Raw genomic sequence first — 25,126 nt, 5'->3', positions numbered from 1 at the left:
TTCCTCAGTGACCTCAACGTCCATCCGCAGATGTTGTTGGTAGCCATGACCAGGGCTGATTCTGTGTTTTGGTTGCTGTGGAATCTGGATTAGGAGGAGTCAAGTAGGAGGTTTCATTTCAGATGTGAGGAGAGTTGTTGGTTGATGGATTTTTCTAATACTTTGGCCGGGAACGGGAGCACAGAGATCAGACCGATCTCTGTGCTCCCGTTCCCAACCAAAACACCGAGTCAGCCCTCGTCATGGCTACCAACAACATCTGCGGCTCTGATCCCTCTAGACCTCTCGGTAGCCTTCCATACGTCTCTCATCACACACTCATCACAAGGCTGCACAACATAGGCATCCAAGGAGCTGCTCTCAGATGGATCGCCTCTTCCCTTAGGAAGAACACAAAAAGTCTGTCTTCACCTCCGAACCCAAGGAAATCATCTGTGGAGTACCTCAAGGATCCTCGTTCAGCCCCACCCTCTTTAACACTTATATGACACCTTTAGCCAGCATCGACAAAACCCACAGACTCAACATAATTTCCTATGTCGATGAGACAACTCATCCTCTCCCTCTGCGAAGACACCATCAACACCAAGACCAACTTTCACAACTGTATGACAGGTGTTGCCAACTGGATGAAGGAGAATTGCCTGAAGCTCAACATGGACAAGACAGAAGTACTGATAATCAGAAACAAAGGCTCCCGATGTGACGCATCATGATGGCCTTCAGAACCGGGACCTACTCCTGCCCCCACTGAACATGCTAGGACCCTAGGCATCATTCTGAACAACATGCTAACCATGACAACTCAGGTGAACTCTATCTCCTCCTCCTGCTTCTTCATCCTCTGCATCCACCGCATCCTCTGTATGCTTCATAAGATATTCAAATGACTACCCCAAAGCTCATGGCGCACCATAACCCAGGCCGTCATCTCCAGCCGACTGGACTATGGACTCTCTACACAGGGATCGCAGCTCACCTCCTCAGACAACTACAGACCATGCAGAACTCCACAGCCAGACTTATCCTGGACCTCCCTAGAGGAACCCAAATCGCCCCCTACCTCAGCAAACTCCACTGGCTCCCTGTATAGAAAAGATGCCAGTTCAAGCTCCTGACCTGTGCACACAAGGCCCTACACAACTGCGGACTAGCATACTTCAACCACTGCCTGAACTTCCATCAGCCCACCAGACACTTCCGCTCCGCACCCCCTTTCGTAATCCTTAACCCTGGCAGCCTATGTAGCATATGCGTAGGTGACTCCTTCTCTTACCTAGCAGCAAAGACATGGAACAACCTACCCTTTCATCTACAGACCTCTTCATGTCTTCCAGAGTTCTGAAAGTCCCTGAAGACCTGGCTATTCGGCGAATCAACTGGACCTTGCCAGTGCCTGGATACCCTCATGAGTGACAAGAAGCACTCTACAAATCTACTGCATGGATCAGCCCTACATCTTACAAAATATTGTAACTATGTTTTATGTTGGTTATTCATTGCCTATTCAGATCTTTTGTATATCCATCTGCACTTCTTAAAATGATCACTTCCAAGACATCTAACATGTACTTTTCCAACTTCACATACAAGTGCTACCATACTCTCTACAGCAATTCTCTACTATGCTTCCAGTGTTTCATGGGATTACGTGAAAATATCACAATATCATCCAGAAATAGCACCATGAATGAATCCAAGAGATCATAGAAAAAGTTAATTAAAAATGCTGAAGTGCTGTTGGAGTGTTGAACAGACTAAAGAACACAACCAGCTACTTGCAATGTCTGTACTGCGTACTGAGACAGTTTTCCACTTGTTCCCTTTTTGAATGTGGCTAAAGCTAGAGGTTTCTAACCCAGAGATAGTTTGGTACACATCTGGCATCCTTGATCTGGTATAATAGAATGGAGATCTGCAATAATGGGTAACAATTCCAAATGGTGATGACATTCAATTCTCTGTAGTCCACACACTGAGTGCACTCTCCTACTGGTTTTGGAAAAAGAAGACAGAACCTCAGCAGGTGATGTGCAAATATCAGATAAATCCTTCTCAAGATTTTTCTTAAGGTAATTCAATAGAACATGATCTTCCTTAGGATTAAAAGGGTAAGTGCATCCATAGAAAATTTGACCTTCTGAAACCAGCTCTATGGAACAGTCTTTATAGCATGTGAATTGATAGGATATCTGTCCCTTTCTTATCAGAGATATGTGAAAAATCTTGGTAAGCATCCGAGATATGTATTACCTGCACAGAAAAGGTTGAAGTTTGATGCTATGATAACTCCATCTGACGAACACAGTAGAGTGTACAGTATTTACATGGGAGATGTATTTCATGAGCCTGCTATTCAGTCAGAGAATTGTATTGCGCAGCCATTGGATACCAACAGCAAAAGTGACTGCAGGAGTGGCAAAGGAGATCTATGGCTAGAATCCACATGCCATTTGTCGCTGGCAATGCACAGTGGAGGAGTTTAATCTAATATAAAAGAATCCAATGTTAATGGGGTCTGTGATGATTTTGCCTTTTTTCACCCTTCCTTCACATGCCGTTGAATGATAACCCCAGTCTTCAGGTAAGTGTTTTTTTCTCTTTTCTTTATTCTGTGTTTTCTTTTCTTTTCTTTGTGTACTCAACAGGCTGGATTAGAGTGAGAATACAATTTAGTGGATGCAGGTTCTTTGATGAATAGAGGTCCGAGACTGATTCTTCTTTTGTGTCGGTCTTCCGGTTCTCCACTCTGGACTCTGAACAAGATGTAGGGTGTCCCTCGAGAAATGTCAGAAAAGACAAAGGGTCAATCTTTTACTATTAAAATTAATGGCTTGATCTTAGTGTACCCTTCACCACACCAGTGGGGTTTGTGTGCACCACACTTCAGTGAATCGTGAAGTCAGCTTTGCTGTCGCAGTGTGCAGCGCGCACCCCTGCCCACCTGTTGTGTTAACAAGTTGTCCTTTGTCTCTTTAAGGACAACTTGTTATTGTCCCGTGGTCCTGCTTGGGACATTGTTGTATTTGTTTGTACCTGACCAGCATTCTGCTGTCTCTGTCCTGGGTGTTCAGCTCGAATTCTGCGGTTGGAGCAGTAGCACCGAGGACACCAAAGGAGCGGTTGTGGCTTCTCTGCTCTACTACAAGTTTTAAGTATAAACTTTTTCTTCTGCACATATGTCGGCTGGACATTCATTTCTTTCCTACTGCAACATTTGGTGACAAGGATGAGTCGCAGACCGGCTAATTTTTTTTTCTACTCTATGGAATTCTGCTGTGCTTTGATCCTCCCACACCTATCTCCGAAGCCTCTTCATGTCGTCTTTGAGGGGGAGAAGAATAGAGGGATTTGCTGCTCAGTGGGAGGGGCTACTGGGCGATTTAGGAGTGAGCCCACCCCATGCATTTTTCACGCGTTTGACATCAACTGCCGTGCCTCTGTTGCTAGGCACCCTGAGCATCAGTAGAAAGCGCACCGCTAATCTCCCGGTGGCCATTTTGGATGTGGATTTCATCTCACGGCAGGTATTTAATACAGTTTGCCTTCAATTTCGATGACAGGTACAGTTAATTTACAGGATTTGAATATATTGCAGGCACACCTCCTTTATAGTAATTTAGTACCTCTGGCTGCACACTCAGGTGTCGATTCCGATCTGGTAAAACCCGGGTACGAATGGTCGGACAGAGCATTTTTTCCGTCCGACTCGTAACCGGGAAAAACACCTTACAAACTCGCAAGTACGATTCGCACAGAAACACCATTTCCGTACGAGTCGTAAAAAACACCGACCGTCAAAAAAATACATACAAATCTGAATCTGGACGGCGCATACGCGACGTCCAGACGGAGTCAGGCAGCGTTCTACGGACCAGCAAGTACGATTAGTGCCGACGTCACTCCGCACGCAGCAGTTTTTACGGGAGCCAAAAACTGCCGGGAAAATGTGGACGATGCAAACAAGGAGTACCGGTACGCGACGGACAGCCATGGACCCCAACCTACGCGTCATCCCGGCCCTCATAGCCTACCACCTCGTGTACAGAAACCGACGCAGACGCCGCAGAAGGTCAGAACAACCCCCAGGGGCAAAGGGGGGGGTGGGGTGCAAGGGGCAAGAAACATAACCCACACCCCACAAAATACAAATACAACCTGCACAATAATTACCTCCATGGTCGGGCCACAATGGGGGGCGTGTTCACCAATCCCACGTCCCGCCACAACGGAAGTGGACGTGGACGCGTACCCATCACCACCACAATGGTGGTACGGGACGTCCCCACGCCCCCCAGAGCGTGGGTACGGCACATACCACGCCCACCCCTACGTCACACCAACAATGGCGGCACGGCCGGTACCAACGTCCCAAAGGCATGGGTACGGGCCGCACCCCCAAAGTTGGGGTGCCGCAGGGGTACGGGCCGTACCCAAGACATCAGCGCGTGGGTACGGCTCGTACCACGACAGTGGACACATACAGAGGGGTGGGTGCCCATCACTCCCAGCAGTGCCCAGACATATGAGGGGTGGGTGCCTATCACTCCCAGCAGTGCCCAGACATATGAGGGGTGGGTGCCTACCACTCCCAGCAGTGCCCAGACATATGAGGGGTGGGTGCCTATCACTCCCAGCAGTGCCCAGACATATGAGGGGTGGGTGCAGAGGACCCCCAGCAGTGGACAGACATATGAGGGGTGGGTGCAGAGGACTCCCAGCAGTGGACAGACATATGAGGGGTGGGTGCAGAGGACTCCCAGCAGTGCCCAGACATATGAGGGGTGTGTGCCTATCACTCCCAGCAGTGCCCAGACATATGAGGGGTGGGTGCCTATCACTCCCAGCAGTGCCCAGACACAGGAGGAGTGGGTGCAGAGTCCTCCCAGCAGTGCCGAGACATAGGAGGGGTGGGTGCCTATCACTCCCAGCAGTGCCCAGACACAGGAGGGGTGGGTGCAGAGTCCTCCCAGTAGTGCCCAGACATAGGAGGGGTGGGTGCAGAGTCCTCCCAGCAGTGCCCCACATATGAGGGGTGGGTGCAGTGGACCCCCAGCAGTGGACAGAGTCATGGGGGTGTGTACATCACCATGCGATGAGCCAAACTGCATGGGTGCATGAAGGCATACACAATGTGCGACAATGTTGAGAGTGCCATGACAACACATCACTGACTGCAGTGTCCCACTCCCATGAGGATGGAGGTTCTTCCCCCACTGCATTACACACCACATGTGGGTGTGATGACAAATTACACATGCATACCCACCCCTGGCGGAGGCAGCACAATACACACACTGAGATCATGCAACAAGACAGTATCCTCATGTCAAACACCACTAAAGTAAGAGAGCCTAAGGGAACACACACTGTCACCCACATACCAGGATTGATAGAAATGCACAGGTGCCGGGGCAGCCAACAAGTTGTAGCCTCCCATGGAAGGAAAAGGGTGGAGGACACACAGATACAATGCCCACAATTGTCAGTCACGTGCCCAAATACCCTGCAGAACATGTAACACATGTGTGTGAGGCAGGGAGTACACACATGCATAGTGGGGAAAAGGGAAAATGTCCACATGAAGTCATGTCAATACATTCCATACACAAGTACAGTGTTCAGCAAGGATGCCACAAACGATGCAGGTGGAGACATAGCAGAGCATGCATGGCAAAAGTCGAAGGGACGTGTCACACACCCAGGAAATGTTGACACAGCTCAGCACAACAATTGGGAAACACCCTGCAGGGAAGATGGCAGGTGCCACAGAGTAAGGAACACACCTTGGGACAATGTCACCATGCAGTAAGAGCCAACATCACCTAAGAATACATGCAGTCACCTTGTGACGGCATGCAGATACCAGGGTCCACCCCATGAGCAGCACACCACAACATTTTCCAGACACACAACACATCATCACCACCCCAAGTCAGGGAGCAGCAGCACCAACAGCAATACCATAAAAACATACGTTTGCAAAGGAAAAAAAAAAAAACACAATCAGCATGTCGAAGTAAAGTAGCTACAGTACACTCTTCACCAAGCCCATGGGCCACGCCAGATGCGAAGTCCTGGGGGGGGACACGTCGTGACGCGTCTCCCCTAGCTTGCCTGCACAGTGCACTGTACCATATCATCCACAGAGTGGGGGTCATCATGTAGGGGGGAAGAACCAGGCACCGCAGGGAAAGGAGGGGCACGGGTAGGTGTCGTGGGTACAGGGACGGACGACTCCACCACAGGGGGTGGGGCAGCGCCAAAGGAGGAGGTCAGTATGGCGCTGCACATGGCAGCAAGCTCTTCCAGTGTCTCCCCTGCACCCGAATGAACCACAGGCCCCAAGGAGGGGGGGGTGTCGGAGGGATGGGTCGCAGCACAACTGTGGGAGGGTGTGGACAGGGGGGGGAATCAACTACCCTGCCCGGGGAATCCCTCAAAAGCTTGTGTGGTGGTGTCACACTGGGGCAGGGGACGGACTGGCCATGAAGGACTCCCTGTCCGACTGTTGAGCAGGTGAGCCAAGGGGAGTGGGATCGGAGGTAGTGGCTCGTGAGGACTGTGGACTCCTACTGTGACAGCGTGGCTGCTGTAATCCCCCCGACCCAGTGCCTGTGCCTTGTCCCCCCTGTGTGTGCGTGACAGGAGGTGTGCGCTTGGCCTCCCCTGGTGGTGTGCTGCCTGTGTCTGGTGTGGTGCGAGCATGGGGACGTCTGGGTGTGTATGGGACAGGCATGGGAGTGGGAAGTGCGGATGGTGCCGGGGTAGGGGGGGGACGGAGCGCTGCAGGAGAGCCACTGCTGCTGTCAGTGACGAGTCCATGGACCTCAGCAACATCCGTTGGTCAGACATCGCTGATGACATGCCCTCCATGTACGACACCATCCGTGTCAGCAGTCTGGTGTGGCCATGGAGGACACGCAGGAGCCATGTCTGACCAACCTGCAACTGGCGCTGAATGTCCACAGACTCTGCATGGACGGCAGCAGGGGAGACAGGGGCAGGGGGTGCGGAGCCTGGCACGAAGGAGACATGTCTGGTGTACCACAAACTCCCCTCAGAACCCAGAACCGCTCATCCGACTAGCTTAGTGTCCCATTCGTTAGCCGAGGTTGTGCTCGGCGGTCCCAATGTATAGACAACCCAGAACAAGCGCATTACAATATTCTCATGAATGCTGGGAATCAGACATACCTGTACGTCATTATTCTCAGATCAGTCCACAACAGAATATACACAGACACGGTAAAGTTGAAAGAGTTCATTCAATGAACCTCGCGTCCTAAGATGCAGTACTGTGGCTAACATAAGCAGACAAATGGTTAAGTTCAGAAGCATCATCAAAGTTGCAATATCATAGACAATGAAAGGAGCAATCATGAGTAAATGACAGTGTAAACAGCAATCTTCCTGTCGCCAGTAAAACAATAGTAGTATCATTCGACTAATAGAAGGTCTCCAGCCTTGAACGGGGGACCCCCCACCCTACAGATCAGCTCAGTGGTATCACTTCACAGGATCATCTAGTCTCCTCCCCTGCGAAAGTTCCCCATCACAATGAAACTCAAACGTGCTGCACTACAATATGGCAAGCATTCGTCTATCAGGTATCTGCAGCTGCGTGCATGTCATGGCCAAATAGTGGGGCGATCAACCTGCACACAACAACATGCACCGTCTACTCACCCAGAATGTTTGTGTACACAATGTACAGTACAAGCTCGCTGCTCACTGTGAAGGATGTCACACAACTGACAGTCCTCATGTGAAGCTCACTCGAGTAGGCATTTTTAAAATGATTACACGCAACTACAGTGTCGCGTGCAAAAGCACCAAAATTTGCAAGATGGCTCACTAACAACTAACGCGGTGGTGCCAACTTAGCATTGTACATAGGGAGATAGGAATCATGACTACACCCCCCCCTTGTTCGTACCACTAACCACTAGGGGCGCTAAATCGAGAACGCAGAGTTCAAGTCTGATACAACGGAACCAAGGGCATGAACTGGAAGTCCATAGAAGGGAAAAAGTCAGAAAAGAAATATCAATGATGAACGATGTTGCAGGGAAATGAACCATGTAAAAGGGGAAAAACATAACATCGATGGATGCACCATGAAATGAGCAGGGCTAAAGTCAGTCCAGCAAGGTATAGGCACAATAAGTCGCAACAGCTTCCAAGAGGAAATCATTCGAACGTTCCGCAAAATTCTCTGCCATCCAGTTCAGCAGGGGGAAAGAACACGTGTGTTCCTCAACAATCGGGCATCTAGCACCATTTGTGGACAACAGGTGGGGACATCAAGATAACTTCTGGATAAGAATTCAGTTGCAGCGGTTCCGATGTCCCAATTCCCAAGGACTCCATGTGCTGCAGCACAGGCCATAATCCCGACGCCAGAGCAGTCCAACTCATGAGCCACTAAGGGGCTCATCAGTCGATCATAATCCGGGTCAGGAGACACCGAGTTACACAGGCACAAATCCAGAGCCCATTCGAATGGACAATCTAGGCAATGAAAGACAGGTTGCACGCAGGTAAAGAAGGGAAACCGGAAGGACAATCCATAGGCACTGCTTAAGGTCGCCAGCGGCAGAGTGCCGTAGAATTCAAGCATCTGTTTCCGAAGATGGAGCAGCCGGTGCATGCTGTCTTCTAACGCAAGTTGTGAAGCCGCAGCGTAGTACGCAGATCAACAATAGCACCCAAGCCACGAGTGCGAGAAGCAAAGGGAGACTTCCGAAGACGATAGAACAAATCGAATGATAAAATGCGGGGATCACACCAAACAGAATATGGAAGGAGGTCACGAGGCCAGAGCACACAATTCAGAAAAAAACATCCAGGCCACCTGTTGACGAGGCATGAAAGATAGTCTGACTCCGAGGCCCAAATATGTAGTGGGAGAGCAGTGTCCAAAAGCGCTTGCACCTCTGTGCGCGTGTGAGCTACGTGAAGGACAAATGTTTCTCGGTATGAAGTCAACACGACTTGTTTTTGAGACAATAGAGCCCTTATTCTGCACATCTTGTTGAACTCTGCTTTCAAGGTTGGAATGGAAGGCCAGAAGGATACATCCAGCCGGCCATGCGGGGGTGGGAAAAGGACGTAATGACAGAAAACCACTCGTAGTGATACAGTCACGATGTGAGCAATTCCCGGAAGCATCCCACAGCAAGCTTCTTCATTGAACAGCACATAATTACCATTATCAAGCAGTGCACAAGACGGGGTCATGACTGGCACACGAATCCACTTCCGAATACAAGCTAAATCATGAGCGTGCATATGACCTGCACCATGCAATTGAATCTGCCTACACACCACAGAATGATCCGGAGTGGAAGTGCGCCCTTCACCTTTTGAATACACCTCCTTGCCGCCTCTCACGCACCTCTTGTCGCCTAGCACGGACACAAGGGACCCGAGCAAGTGGGAGGGCGGTGATGGGACTGGACATGTCCTCCGTCTGACTCCCCTCGGCCTCCGTGCCACCTGCTGCACCAGACTCCCCAGCACTGGTGGCCAACATGAGTGTCATCTACAATACCACAAGCATATGTAGGCCCTGCACCACACAGTTGGTTTAGCCACCATGCCACTGTGAAACAATGGGGAGCATGACACAACAGCAAATTTACTTGATATCAATTGATACAGAGGAGCTACCCTCTGTGGACAGTCGGGCACTGCATCACTGGCATGGCACAGTCACCTACACCCGCAACTGTCCCCTGATGCCAGGTACACAGATAATGACACCTGACATGTAACTACCGGCGTTGCACGATGTGACTATGTCATGTGTGTGTCGAGTGTTCCCATGAGCTTGCTGTAGTTGTTCCGTGACATGCATCTGCAGTTGCTGCATCCAACATGTGTGTGCGTGTCGATGGGCATGGCACACTATTACGCACACCAGGCCACATGTGGGATCAGACGTAACGGCTGTATGCATGCATCGCACATGGCCTTGCGAGACAAGGACATATCTGCGTAGTCTCAATGTATGTGTGATCATTCCTGACATGTACCCCTTCATGGCAAGGTGTGTGGACTGTCCTATTTCAAGGACATGTGACCTGTGCATCTGGTGTTCCGCAACCGGTCTGTATGATGAGACATCCTTCTCATGCACATATGTGGTTGTCTGTCACTCCTGTAATGTGTCTGCCTGTTCACTTACACTGGCCCACAGCTAGTTTCATGGCATGTCATGTTGAAATTGAGCACCCACGTGTGTAGCTGACTGTTGGCAGGGGTGTCACCTGGCTGGCATACGTGTCCTGGATGCATTGCACAGTACAGACTCTGTATGTAGCATATGTGTATTAGCTGTTGAACATGTGCTCAGTTCATTGACAGTGGTGTAGTGCTGTACTCAATCTTCGTCATTCCTTCCAAATTTCTGCAGGGCACCGCCTCTCCCCCGACCAATGCCAGACTTGGCTGCCATGAGGGAACGTGACTGTATACGCCGCTACCGCTTCTCCCAACCGTTGATTGACGACTTGACCACAAGGCTGGAACCACACCTCCAACCGCTACACAGGTATCCTACTGCACTGACAGCCAAGATGAAGGTGATGGCAGCCCTACATTTCTTTGCCACGGGTACGTTTCAATTGACCATAGCTGATGTAGGTGGCATGTCCCAGACCATGTTCAGCCGTGTCCTGCATGATGTGTTAGAGGCCATGTTGGTACACCTGGATGAATTCATACATTTCCAGACTCGTGAGCAGTTGACAGGTGTCAAGGGTGAGTTCTATGCCCTGGGAGGGATGCCCCACGTCATTGGGGCCATTGATGGGACACATGTGGCTTTGGTACCACCACACGCACAGGAGGTAGCCTTCCGTAACCGCAAACATTACCACTCCATCAATGCCCTTGTGGTATGTCTTGCTAACATGATGATATCCCATGTCTGTGCCCGTTTTCCAGGATCAGCACACGATGCCTACATCATGAGGCGTAGCAGGGTGCCTGAAATGATGCGGCAGCTGCGCAACGAACGTGCATGTCTTGTTGGTGGGTACACTCTGTTAGTCCTGTATTCAGCGGTATCTTCATATCTTACTGCTTCTCCTGTCCCACTTCTGTCCATGATGTTTCCATGTAGGGGACGCTGGCTATCCCAACATGCCATGGCTGATCACGCCGCTCCGCAACCCCAGAACAGCCGCAGAACACCGGTACATCGACACCCATGGGCAGACGAGGCGTGTGATTGAGAGGACGTTTGGACTCCTGAAGAGCAGATTCCGGTGCCTCCACAAGACCGGCGGCGCACTCCCATATGCCCCGGTGAAGGTCTGCAAAATCTTCCTTGTGTGCTGCATGCTGCACAACATGGCAGTGGAGAAGGCCGTGCCACTCATCCTTGATCCGGATGAGCAGGATAATCCACCCGTGGAGGATGAGGGGCTCAGGCACGGGGCAAGTGAGGATGAGGATGAGGACATCCAGAGTCAGCTCATCCGCAACTTCTTCTCATGATGGTGAGTCCCTGTGTCTGAGTGTGCACGCTTAGGGCCTTGTGTGGCATGTGTTGCAATGTGTGTGTCGAGCTGACTGTGTACTAAGTGACTTGGAGGTGTGTTCTGATGTGTCATTCAAGTCATGATGTCATTCCCCAAATTTCAGCAGGTACACATATCTCATAATTAGCATGGTGACAACATAAATCCTGTAGAGTGCATGTACATGTCTGCGGATTACTAGCTCTTCGCTGACTTGTTGTGTGTCTGTCCTCCCCAGCTTCCTGAGGCTGTCGTCTGCTCATGTCATCATTGCACTCCTGCTATTCCTCATGAGTATCGCAACGTGCGCTGGAGCAGAGTTACATGCACAGACATGGTGAAAAGTCATTTTGGGTAAGGAGTGCAGCAAGGCGTTTTGTGGGTGGTACGTGTTTGTGATATGTGGGGACTGCTCCTGTGCATGTTGTATTACCGTGCATACATGTCGATCCACCATGGGCCACCTGACGTGTTGCATGGCTCCCATGAATTGATAGCCACCCTTCCTGACAGTCATCTGTCATGGATTGTGGATTGTGATGAAGGCATCAATGTGTGTATAACGTCCCTCGGGAACATACGGGATGCCAATGGTGGACATGGTGTGGGACATCCCCATATGAGGCTCAATGGGGAATTGTACACTCTCCGTGTGCAGCAAGGGGTGTGAGGCTCAACCCCTTCACTTGTGTCCCAGCTCAGTAGGATGTACCACATCTGTGTGTTGCAGGGGGTGTCCAGTGTGGGTCACACATGGTCAGCCGAATGACCTGTGATACTGTTCCAATGGATGCCATTCCATTTGTGTGAGGCTGAGTAATAAAGGTGTTCGTTACACTCCAAGGTGCCTCGTCTCTGTCAATGCAGGTTTCTTGCCACTTGGCATGCGGCATCTCTGGCATACTTGCCTTTGATAATGCATAGGAGTCCATGTGTAGTCTAGCGACATGCATGCAGTTGCTCATGGATTAGGCTCTCTATTGGGCACGAAGTACATGGTCGTGTATGTTTTTTAGCAAGGTCGACCACACAATGGGCCATCACCAGCTGCTGAGGGTGTGTCTCCTGTGCGCAGGTCACCCTTCAGTTTCCTGATCCGGTGTAATGGCTCTTTGGTGATTGTGCATGCATTGTCTCTGGGTGTGCCATGTGACACTGGACACTCCTTACTTTACACACGCGCCTGTTGCAGTTGTCCTTCTGACATCCTAGTCTTTGTGTGCAAAATGGGGCATTTTCCAGGGAGGTGGCGCCTGCTGCTGCGGGCCCTGCACATGCACCCAGTGGCCACACACACGAGATGGTGTGCATCATGTTTGGCTCACTCGCATACACCATGCTAGTCCACAGCATCTGTGCCTCATGCTGCAATGCCCTCTGCATCATGCACATGATCCACAGATAGATCCACTCCAAGTTACGACAGACCATCCCCCAGGTCCATGACAACATCCGTCTCATATACTGGCCTGCCCTCTACGGTGCAAGTACATCCGCACTCCCAGGAACCTAGTCCACTTCCAGGGTGCATCTGCACACCTCAGCTTCTACACCCTGCGCCCCAGCCACTTCACCGTCCACCATGGATAGCTGCAATGGATCACTGTCTGCTGCAGGATGACCTCCACACTCCCCACCCACACTCAGGAGGCAGTCCACAACCCCGACCTCAAACCTACCTTGTGCGTCTGTCATCCTAGATCCCGTTGGGCCATCTCCGTGCATCCAACCTTGCCCTGGCCACCGTTCTTAACATCCACCGTACTCCAGCATACAGGAAATTGTTCTCCCACCTAGCCACACATACCTGGAACTCCCTCCCCGGGTACCTCCACATGGGCCATGACCTCTACGCCTTGATGATCATCTCCCAAATAGGTGTGTCCACACAGTTTAGCAAGCCTCCCTCAGCAGCCAGAGGCCATCACAGATGAGTGTTGTGCTCAATGTCTACATTGAATCATACCTTGTGACCCATGTGTGTCCTGTACCAGACTCTGATGCCAGCGTATGGATGGCTGGAGTTAGTTCAACACTCAGGCATAGTTAGACATTTCCACACTCATATGTCGTCGAATAATGCAAAATGACAGCAACATCTCATGTGCAGAACAATGTGAATTTATTTTTGGTGGGGTGAGTCTTGTGGTAGATGTGCCAAGGTGCTCTACCGGGGGAATAGAATCCAAAGTTCACAGGGGGAGATGGCATCCTTGTCAGTTGGAGTCATCAGAGTCCAGACCACAGTGTTGGTCATCATTGGTCAGACTGTGACTAGCAAGTCCATGTGGCAGAGAATGTCATTGGGTGAGGTGCTGCTGTTGCGCCAGAGGGCCAGGTGCCAGGCCAGGTGACCTGGGAGACGGTGATGGTCCGGTAACTCTCACGGTCTCTTACGTGGATGACCCACCTTCCTGCGGGGACCCTCAGATGCAGGCCTTGACAATGTCAGGGACGCTCCGTCAGACGAATCCTCCTCCTCCTCGTCCCTCCCTGTGTCTGGTGCTGGTCTACGCCTGGTGGTACAGGGAGGGTATGCCAGGCTTTGGGCGATCTGACGGAGTGATTGTCCCACGTCCCTGTGCACTGCCAGGAGCTCAGCCAGTCTTGCCTCCATCTGTCCTTGGTGTTGTTGATGACTGGCATGATGCTCAACCTGCAGGTTCTTGATCTCATCGAGGGTGCCCTGCATCCCGGAAAGTCTGGCCACGACCTGGTCCATGCCTCTGGTGTCACGCCGGTATGAGTCCAGGATGTTGCGTATGTGTGTCAGACCGGGGTCCTGAGCTGGCTGGTCAGGTTCGCGCCTCCGCCTGCCTCCACTCCCACCACCCCTGCCCACATGAGCCTGGCCTGCCGTTGTGGGTACATCGGGTCTCCGGGGCCCCTGAGGGATGGCATTTGCAGGGTTGCCTGCCTCCTCCTGGGTGCCCGGAGGACCTTGTCCCTCCTGGTCAGACTAGCTGTGTTGTTCAGTGTGAGCAGGGCTCCTGGGTGTCTCCTGGGATGTGGCAGGAATGGGGGTGGTGGTTGGCACAGATGTACCTGACGCAGGTGCTGCAGGAGCTTGTACACCAGAGGGGCCAGGTTGGTCGGGGTCATCCACGGAGTGGTGAGAGTCGTCGCTGCCGGTGGGATCGTCTTCACGCGGTGCCTGGGACTGTGATTCTTCCCCCCCAGTGTTGGGGGGAGATCGTCGACGTTGCCCTGTGTGTGAGAGAGAGACAATGTTAATGCTGTTTCATGCCACATCCATGTTTCATACATATTCTATTTGACACAGTTGCTCCAGGTAGTTGGCTGTGCCTAGCATTACTCTCAATGTCCACTTGGGGATGGGTATGTTGTGGGGGACAGATTGGGATGTTCAATTGAGTGTTTGACCTGTAGATTGGTGGCTCTGATGCTTAATTGGCTCTGGATTGGTCTTGTTGTGTCACATGTCCATTGTGGGAGTGTGTAAATCTGTTGCCTGCCCCGGGGGTGTGTGCTTGTGTTAGGGGGGGGGGTTGTGACCGGGCCTGGTGTTGTGTGTAGTGTGAGTTGTCATTGGGTCTCCCAGGTGATGTGTGTGTCCCCTCATGGTGCATGCTGGCATGACAGTGAGTGTGAGTTCCTGTGCTAGATACCTGTGCTTGTGGAGTTGGTGTTTGAGTGTACAGTGGTCCCAGGAGGGCCTTGTGCTGCATACAGCAGGGCCCAGTGTCATCTACCTTGTCAGTACTTTTCCAGTCCCTGTGCATTGTGCATGGGTATGTACCTATGCCATATGGGCTGATGACATTGTTGTCTGCGTCTCATTTTGACAATGTGTTGTGTGTGGCCCACCCTCCCAGCCTCCCGGACATCCAGTCTTGTGTTATTGGTTGCTGTAGCCTTGGACATGGCCTTGCCTTGATTTGTGATGGGTGAATGGTGACGTTCGTGGCATGGGTGTGGTTTTTGGGTGTGGTTGTGTGCGGTGAGTGCTTGGGGGTAGGTGCGTGCATTTGTTGTGGTTGGTAGGCGCGCAGCACCCATTGGACTCACATGGCTTCAGCCCCCCCCGTCGTGTGTGGCAGCCCGGGATGAGACAGCTTCCCGGCGCACTCACAGCCACACCCGAGCACTTCACAGGTCTTTAACAGGCCATTTGCGTGTTAAGGAGGCCTCGCTGTTGTTTCACCCCTTTAATAGCCCCTGCAGCTCCACTCTGCCTATGGCTTACAAGATTCATCCCCCCACGTAATTTTTTCTTAGCCTCCCCCGAAATTTTGCTCTAGTTGCGCCTCGGGTGGTTGGGGTGTGGATGCCATTCCCACCAAGTTACATGAGTTGTTTGTGTACTCACCAGGCTCTGCGACTCCGTCCACTCCGCGTAGTCCCACCGGCGGTAGCATGGCCATCACCTTCTCCTCCCAGGGATGGTAGTGTACGGGTCTGCGGGGCGGCCCACCTCCAGTGATGTTGGTCTGGGCATGTTCTTCATTCATCTTCCTCTTGACCGCCCTGCGCAGTTCGTACCACCTGGCTTGGCATTCATGCCTGGTCCTTCGGACGGGCGCAACAGCATTCACCTTGTCGACAATCCTCTGCCACATGGCAGATTTTGCAGATATGCTGGTCTGTCTGACCAATGTTCCAAACAGCTGTGGCTCGACTCTGATGACTTCGTTGACAAGGAGCTCCAGCTCCGCCGTGGTGAACTTTGGATTCTTGTCTGTGGGCATGGTGTGGGGTGTGGGTGTGGGTGTGGTTGGTTGTGTGTGTGTGTGTGTGTGTGTGTGCGTGTGTGTGTGAATGTGAAGAGGGGGATGTTTGTGGAGGTGGTTGTGTGGAGGTGGTTGTGTGAAGGTGTGTGAGTGATGGTGTAGCGCAGGTTGCAGTTGTGTGGGGTTGTTTGTCCGTGGGGTCTGGCAGCAGTGGGTCTGTTGCAAAGGCTCATGGGGTGTGTGTGTGGGCCCTTTTTATTGGTCCATTTTTGGGTGTGGCTGTGTTTGAATTTTGGTGGGTGTGTTATAAGTGGTGGTTGTGATTTTGGGCCTCTGTTTGCCTGTTTGGATGTGCCAGGTCAGTCTTTGAGATGTATTTTTGTCATGTCGACGTGTTTTGTGTTGTTGTGCGAGTCGGATTGGCCCTCCTTGTGCTGTTTTCAAGTGTCCAGGTTCTGTAAGAGTATTTTTCGCTTAGGTACGATCCGTACATACGCGATGCTGGGTGAGGGGGCTGGGGTACGGTGTTGGTGTGCGGTGCATACATGCGGTGCAGGGGTTGGGTGCCTACATGCGGTGGGGGGGCTGGGGGTACAGTGCGTACATGTGGTGCAGGGCTTCGGTGCGTACATGCAGTGGGGGGCTGGGGGTACAGTACGTACATGCGGTGGTACGGCGCGTACATGGGGGGTACGGCGCGTATATGGGGGCGGTACGGCGAGTACAGTTGCGGAGCTGGGGTACAGTGCGGACAGGGTGGTGTACGGTGCTGGCATATTTGGGGTTGGGGGGCTGTACGGCTCGTACACGGGCATGAGATTACCCGTGTACATGTGTGCTACTGCATTGCCTCCGTACGGGCCTTTTTACGTGCGATTGTGTATTCGGACGGGCGGTCGGGATCGTACTTGCGCGCTCGGACTTGTGTTTTGAGATTTGTAAGTGAAACTGTCCGGATCACTTTCGTACACCTTTCCCGACGATATTCGGACGTGGACACTTCCCGACGCGCGCTCGTAGACTTTTCCCAACACTATTCGTAGTTATTTTTCACGTCCCAATCATACTTGGCAGTTTGTACGGTACTTGTGCGACTCGTACGTAAAAAAATACGGATACGAGTCGTACGGTAATTTTTTTTACCGGATCGGAATCGGCACCTCAGTGACAGTCACACCTGGCACAGTTTTTACCTGTTTCACATGCACCAAGTTTAAATTATTTATTCATTATTTTACTTGTAAGTCTCATTCAATTACTGTTATTGGAATATTTAGCACTGTAAATTGCTATTTTAATTTTTTTTAAGTCATTTACTGTTTGCTCACAGTTTAAATCAGCATGGCATCCAACACTCAACTTCCTCAAATCTCACATTTTCTTACCGCTCCTGGCAAACCAGTTATGCAATGGAAACACTGGTTTAAATCATTTGAAAACTATTTGGTTGCTAAAGATGCCATAGAATGTGGCGCTAAAAGAATATTTTTGCACTTTTATGTGGTCATATAGGTTATGAGGGGTAACAATTTTTTATCGACTTACCGAAGATGGATGCACCAACAGGTGGACAAGAGGCTTGGAATGTTTATGCGGAAGCTGTGGCTAGACTCATAAAGAAGTTTTCTGAAGAGCCAAGTATTTTGCTTGAACGTTTTAACTTCGTGAGGAGGAAACAGAATATTGATGAATCCGTGGAAGAGTAAATTCTGCACTCAGACTGTTAGCCTCTACCTGCAATTTTGGTTGCACACTAGATATATGTATATGTGAACAGTTTGTACACAGTTGTTTCTCCAAGAAAATTGAAGAGAGACTGTTGAGTTGCAGAGACCCTAGTTTAGCGGAAACAACTGAAATTGCAAACAGTATAGAGAGATCAATGATATCCACAAAGTTGATATCCACAGAATCTTGTATCTCTGGAACCTCTGTATCGTGTGTGTCAGGGGAAACTGAAGTCATTGGACTGGTTGATACAAGGAACAAATCTACAAGAGGCTCATTCAGGAAAACATACAGTATATGTTTTAGGTGTGGCTCAAAGAGGCATTTTGGAAATAATCCAAATTGTCCTGCCAGCAATAAGTGCTGCAACAAATGTGGCGAGCTTGGCTATTCCATGTCGGTGTGCAGAAGTTCAAAGAATACAATGAGAATAAGTTCTGCAGACATCACCATGGATTCATGTTCACAAGAGTTATCTAGAGTTGTTTTAACTATTTCTTCTGACAAAACTTCTCAGTCTGAAGTGAAAGGTCCCTGGAGTAAAGCTGTTTTCGCACGAGAAGCTGTAGACATGATGGCAGATTCTGGTGCACCCATCACCATCATTTCGTATATACTATTCATGGAAAAATCGGGTACAAGGTTGCTGGCTAAAGCTGACATTCACCTGAAAGCCTTTGTTGAACAAGACATTGACATGCTCGGGAATTTAATTGATTCTTTGTCCTGTTTAGTGAGGCAAATCGCCAATAAAATGTATGTGGCACTCAACGGAAGAAACATTATAGGGTGGCAAGACCTGGCCAGACTTGGGATCATGTTGATACCTGGTGCGGAAAATCCTATTGTGTAACTAATTTCAAGGTATTTTAAGTGACAAGATGTGAACTATTTTGAAATTTGAGCACTTTATCAAGCACAAGGATCGTGCCATTCCTGTAGTACATAAAGTAAGATGGGTACCTGTGCGCATTATGTCGGATCTCAAAGATCTTCTTGATGAACTATGCAGTGAAGGAGTTATTCAGCCAACTGACTCATCTGAATGGGTTAGTCCAGTTGTTATTGTGAAGAAGAAGTCAGGAGAGATTCATCGCTGTGTGGACTTACGCACTCTCAATAAAAACATTGTCATTGACTGCCATCCTCTACCCAAAGTGCATGATCTTTTAGCAAATTTAGGGGGGACCAGTGTTTTTTCGTTGCTTGATCTCGGATCAGCTTATCATCAAATACCACTTGCTGTAGAGAGCTCGGATCTTACCACATTTATTACACCTTTTAGAGCTTTGAAATTTCCCTGCATGTCTTTTGGTCTGGCCTCTGCAGAAAGTGTATTTCAAATGTTTATGGACACTGTTTTGGGAGGCATCCAGGTTGTGCAGGCATTCCAGGAAGATGTGCTTATTTATGCAGAGAATCCTAGGAATATAATTTAATATTGGAGAGGGTTCTAAATGTTTATGAGAATATAGACATCACCCTTAGAAAGAAAAAGTGCAAATTTATGGTCAACCAATTGGATTACCTTGGTCACTGCATCTCTAATCAGGGCATTTGACCCACAATGTCACTTGTCTGTGCTATTCAAGACACTACTCCCCCATACAACAAAGATACACTAACTCATTTTTAGGGTAATTCAAATATTACTCATGTTTTATCCATGGGTATGCTTAGGTAGTACAACTCTTGCAAGATCTATTAAGAAAAGGTCAAGTAGGGTTTGATGCGGCAAACTAGTCTTTTTCTAAGATCAAATCTCTCATCACTTCAGCTCCCATTTTATCAGCTTTTACAGCTGGGCAGCCAAGTTTTTGACAGTGGACGCCAATCAATTAGGATTAGGTGCAATTTTATCTCAGTGGGTGGATAAGAAAGAGCACACAATTGCATTTGTGTCATGTTCTTTGAGTTCCGCTGAGTTTAACTACAACACTATTGACAAAGAAGTGTTAGCGTGTGCATGGGCAATTGAAATATTTAAGGCGTATTTATGGGGCACACAATTTCAGATCTTCACTGACCACAAGCCACTTATTTATTTACTTAATGGCAATGGTACGGGTAAGGCGTCTGCAAGGTTGGTTCTCATTTTGTCCAGATTGCAAGAATACAACTTCACTATTCGTTATCTTCCTGGTTGGAAGAATGCCAGAGCGGACTGCTTGTCTAGCATACCTCCTACCAATGATACGTTGTGTGAATCTGAGTAGGAGGTTCAATGTGTGGTTGCTCTTATTGAAGATTTTGCTGAAAAACAACTTTCCATCTCCAGAGAGTCTTGGTTGAATGCTCTCAATGATGATCTAATTCTTCAACAGGTCATCAAGCATGTCAAATACGGTTGGCCTCAAGAAAGGAATTTGCAATCTGGACTCTCTGGGCCCGATTCACAGAACTAACTTAAGACAAAATCCTAAACTTACTACCATTTCGGTATTCACAGAAGGCACTTACTCATTTCGGTATTCACAGAAGGCACTTACTCATTTCGGTATTCACAGAAGTTAGGAGTCCTAACTTTAGGACTCCTAAATGCCTTCTGTGAATACCGAAAGTCTTAAAATTAGGATTTTTCTTAGTTTCGTAGTAGTATAGTTAGGACTCCTAACTTTAGGACTCCTAAATGCCTTCTGTGAATACCGAAAGTCTTAAAATAAGGATTTTTCTCAATTTAGCAGTAGTAAAGTTAGAACTCCTAACTTTAGGACTCCTAAATGCCTTCTGTGAATACCGAAAGTCTTAAAATTAGGATTTTTCTCAGTTTAGTAGTAGTAAAGTTAGGAGTCCTAACTTTAGGACTCCTAAACTGAGAAAAATCCTAATTTTAAGACTTTCGGTATTCACAGAAGGCATTTAGGAGTCCTAAACTTAGGACTCCTAACTTCTGTGAATACCGAAATGAGTAAGTGTCTTCTGTGAATACCAAAATGAGTAAGTGCCTTCTGTGAATACGAAAATGGTAGTAAATTTAGGATTTTGTCTTAAGTTAGTTCTGTGAATCGGGCCCAAAGTATTTTCACAGGTTTCAGATGAGTTATCTGTGGTTGAAGGGTTTTTAATCCACCATGAGTTGTTAGTACCCTTGACCAATTTGAGAGAACTCTTATTTCAAAAGGCTCATGAAGGTCATTAAGGGATCACAGCCACTATTTGTAACTTGAAAAATTATTATTGGTGGCATGGACTTGATGCTCAGATTAACAGCTGGGTGTCAGGATATAGTACTTGTTTGATTCCTGACAAGCAGTTGAAATCAACTGAATCTGATTTACATATAGTTCCTTTACCTGGTGCACCATGGGACAAAGTTGCACTCGACTTTGCTGGTCCTTTTGAACTCCATCCGAACAATGAGAGGTATATGTTAGTTCTGGTGGACTACCTTCCTTAATAGATTTATTTTAATTTTGTCTTGACACCTGACACCACATCTGTCATCACTTTTCTGAACAATGTATTTGAAGTTGAAGGACCACCAAATAAACTTATAGCTGATAATGATACTCAGTTCAAGTTACATCAAATTCTACAATTTATTAATCATCTAGGCATTAGACATTTGAAGGTTGCCTTGTACGCCCCAATTTCAAATGGTTTGGTAGAACGTGTGAACACATTTTTGATGGAAGGGGTGCAACCTGCCTTATCAGCTGGCCTTCAGGTTGAAAAATGTTTGCGAGAAAAGGTTTGGAACTATCACACTAAACTACACAAAAACACCGGTGTATCTCCTTTTAAATTGTTACGTAACAGACTGCACAGATGTAAGCTCTGTCCTGGGTGGGTAAGGGAATTCTCTCATAATACTGATGATGCAAAGGATAACTCTGGTAATATGAGGGATGAAGTGGGCAGGAAACATGAAGCAATTTCTAGGTATTACTGTAATAAGAATAATATCAAAACAATTCAGTATTCAGTTGGTGGCTTGGGGCTCATTAAACAAGCATTTGCAATGCAATAGGTCTCATATTTGCGAGAGTTTAAGCTATTGGCATTGTAAATGACAATGCCTTTTATTTTGCTAATTAACACATAAGTAAAAGGCATTGTAATTTACAATACCAATAGCTCAAACTCTACCGCGAGACCTATTCAAAGAAGCGTCCACCATTGTCCCGGCTGCTTGGAAAGTGAAAACATGCATGGTGCACTGAATGTTGCAGGAAAGCATGCCGTGCCTGCAGCAGGAGAAACTCATGAAAGAAAATAGTGCTTACAGATTAAAAAAAGATATACCATGTAACAACCGAAGTAAAAGGGCCAGTCCTCATAGGAGATTACAAATGAAGACAAGGCGGTACTAAGTAGGGACTAACAAGCCTGTTAAAGAATCAGAGCCAGCGTTTACTAAGGACAATGACACAAGCCAATGACAAATATGGGCAGAGAGTGGGCAGGACTTCTATTCCATACTCCAATACAGCATGCCGCAGAGCAGTGCATGCGCTGCCGAGGCTCGACCTAACAAAAAACAATGATACTGCTGAGTTAAGAATGCACCAAACTAAGACATAACTAGATCCTGAATTAACTGACCAGAATCAAGGCACTATACACAAAAGAGGAAAGAGATCACATCCAACGTGTCAAGCAATGAGCAGCACTCGATGCTGCATATCTGTGACAAGTTCCAGTGAAGTGCCACAGGGGTTGCGAAGCAGAGATGCTGCCTGCTTTGGCTGTGCCCCAACTCCTCAGCCTATTATTTACATCAGACTGACATGCCTGCACATTTCCTTCTTCTGCAAGAAAATCCTTAGAATCCTCCATGCTCGGGAGGCAAGATGGCGGCCGATGCTTCGGTCGCGTGAGCTGGGTTGAAGCTCTCCCTGTTCTGATGCTCTCCCACTGATGTTACTACTGAGAGGCTTGATTCTCGGCGGCAAAATACGGATGTCGGTGATTGCTTGCATCTAGGAGCTGATCTCGTTTGTGGCTCCTTGGCGATGATCTGGCTTGCAGCTGCACCCCTGCTGATTTCACGCAGAAGCAACTGGCATCTCCGAGCTGTCGGTGCCTTTCGTCTTTTCACTCAGCGTTTTCGCACCGCTCCTGTCTTTGCAGCTCTCGGTAATTCTTGGGAGACTCGTGGAAAGATGCCGCCTAAACCGATTGGTAAGACTGTGCCCAGGAGTAGCAAGCACCGTAGTGCGCAGCCTGTGACTGGCGCTGATGTTTCGGGAAATCCCGGGGGGGCTCCGAAGATCCAGAAGTCTCCTTCTGACAACGGCCTAACCGATACTACGAAGATATCTACTGGTAAGACCGCCTCTTCTTCTGCAAACTCTGTTAAGACTACTGCCCCTCTGTTTATAAAATGCTCCTTGAAGAACTCGGTACAAACCACGTCTAATATTGCCAACACTGGGCTTCCCCTGGAGGCGCCCCCAAACCTTAACCCTCTCCTGACTGGTATTCAATCAAGTCACCCTCGTGGTCAAGAATGTGAGGGAGTACAAACCCTCATTGCAGTTTCTGAGATAGCGATGGATACTCAACCGGTAGGATGCATCATGGAACTTGAAGTCCCCACTACTCCTGCTATCTCTGCTTCCCCTGCCGGTAGGGCCATTGAGGCGCCAGCTGTTATCCTCGAGGCTGAGCCCCCAACGGGGGTTAGTGGGGGAGAGGGAGGTTCAGTGGTCGAGGCCACAGGAAGGATTGAGCCTATTCATGATAATGATGCGCTGGATAACTTTTTTTCTCTCTCAGATGCGTCATCATCCTCCAATGATGAGGATATTACTAACAGAGACTGGGCCGAGTATGAGGCTGGGTCTGCTAGTCAGGGTGAGATCGATGACTGTCTAATGGGCGGTTATTTGAACTCGGCCCCACTCGACGGCACTGTTCGCAAAATTAAATCTTTAAACAGGCAGGCTATGTCTGTAAATGCCGCACCAGTCACTACCACCCCTGACCCTCTGGTGGAGAATCTGGCCTGGGACTACTCATTTTCAACCACACAACCTCCGGCAACTGGCAATGAAGGGAGGGAGGGGGTTTCAGCCGCCGCCAACCCCTCAGATCCTATCAAACTGATTACCTTGGAAATGATATATGATACAATGCTTTCACACAGGGCTGAGTCAAGACTTGAGAATGCCAGAACGCAGGGGGCTTGCCGCAAGCTGCAAAACGCAATTAGACGCATAAATAAGACATGTTCTGAGATAGGTACCAGAGTAGGGGAGACAGAATCTCGCATATCTATCTTGGAGGACGAAGTAGCAACACAGCGAGGAGTAGTCAGCTAATTAAGGGCCCAGAAAGAAGACGTCTCATGGAAATTATCCGAAATGGAAAACCGGATGAGACGTAATAACTTGCGGGTTCTGGGTATTCCAGAGGGGGTAGACGGGGGCGATACGAGACAATTTGTCATCCAGTTGTTTGTAGAGGCTTTCCCCGAACTCTCCCATTGGGACTGGGAGATTGAGATCCAGAGAGCCCACCGCTTTCCCTTCCAGAGTAAACCGCAAGCTGCTCGTCCTGGACTAGAGACTTCCTACTCCCGGGCCATTCTGATTTCTATAAATAATTTTCTTGCACGAGAAGCTGTCATTGATCTAGCTAGACCTAATCGGAAGAGATCCGCCAAAGGGGTCAACTTCTTTGTTGGGCCTGACTTTTGCCATGAGACAGTTGTTCGGAGGTGGCAGCTCCGCCAACTAATACCTCTCTTCCAAGCCAAGGGGGGTCAAGCATCCCTTCTTAACCCTGCAAAGTTAAAAATTGTCTATCAGGGCCAGAATAAGTTTTTTTCTTCTGAAGTTCAGGCCAAAGATTATTTACATTCACTTAAGGCTGGCTCTTGAACTAGGAATGGTACAAGCTAGGCATACAAATAGGTTCTCTCAGTAGGCTCTCTTTTTATGTTATCCTGTTGAATTCAGGGGGGCATCACAGGGAGCGCCACCAGCTTCCCATCACTGGGACCTAGGTCCCATTGACTTAGGGAAGGGCGGGTGTGGGGGGGGTGTCCGAAGGGAGGTCGGGTGGGGTGGCTGTGGGAGGGCTCATGGTGGGTATATAATTAAAAAATGTGTTCCACAGTACATTTCCAGATTTTTATTTTTTCTCTGTCTTTGCTTATTAGTTTTTTGTATGAAAAGGTTTAAACTTATTGGTAACTTAATATATGTTAGAAATGGCTAATATGAGGAT

The sequence above is a fragment of the Triturus cristatus genome, chromosome 4_2 (assembly GCF_964204655.1).
Source record: "Triturus cristatus chromosome 4_2, aTriCri1.1, whole genome shotgun sequence".
Lineage (NCBI taxonomy): Eukaryota > Metazoa > Chordata > Amphibia > Caudata > Salamandridae > Triturus > Triturus cristatus.
The sequence above is the reverse complement of the archived record's forward strand: the minus strand, read 5'-3'. Positions refer to the sequence as shown.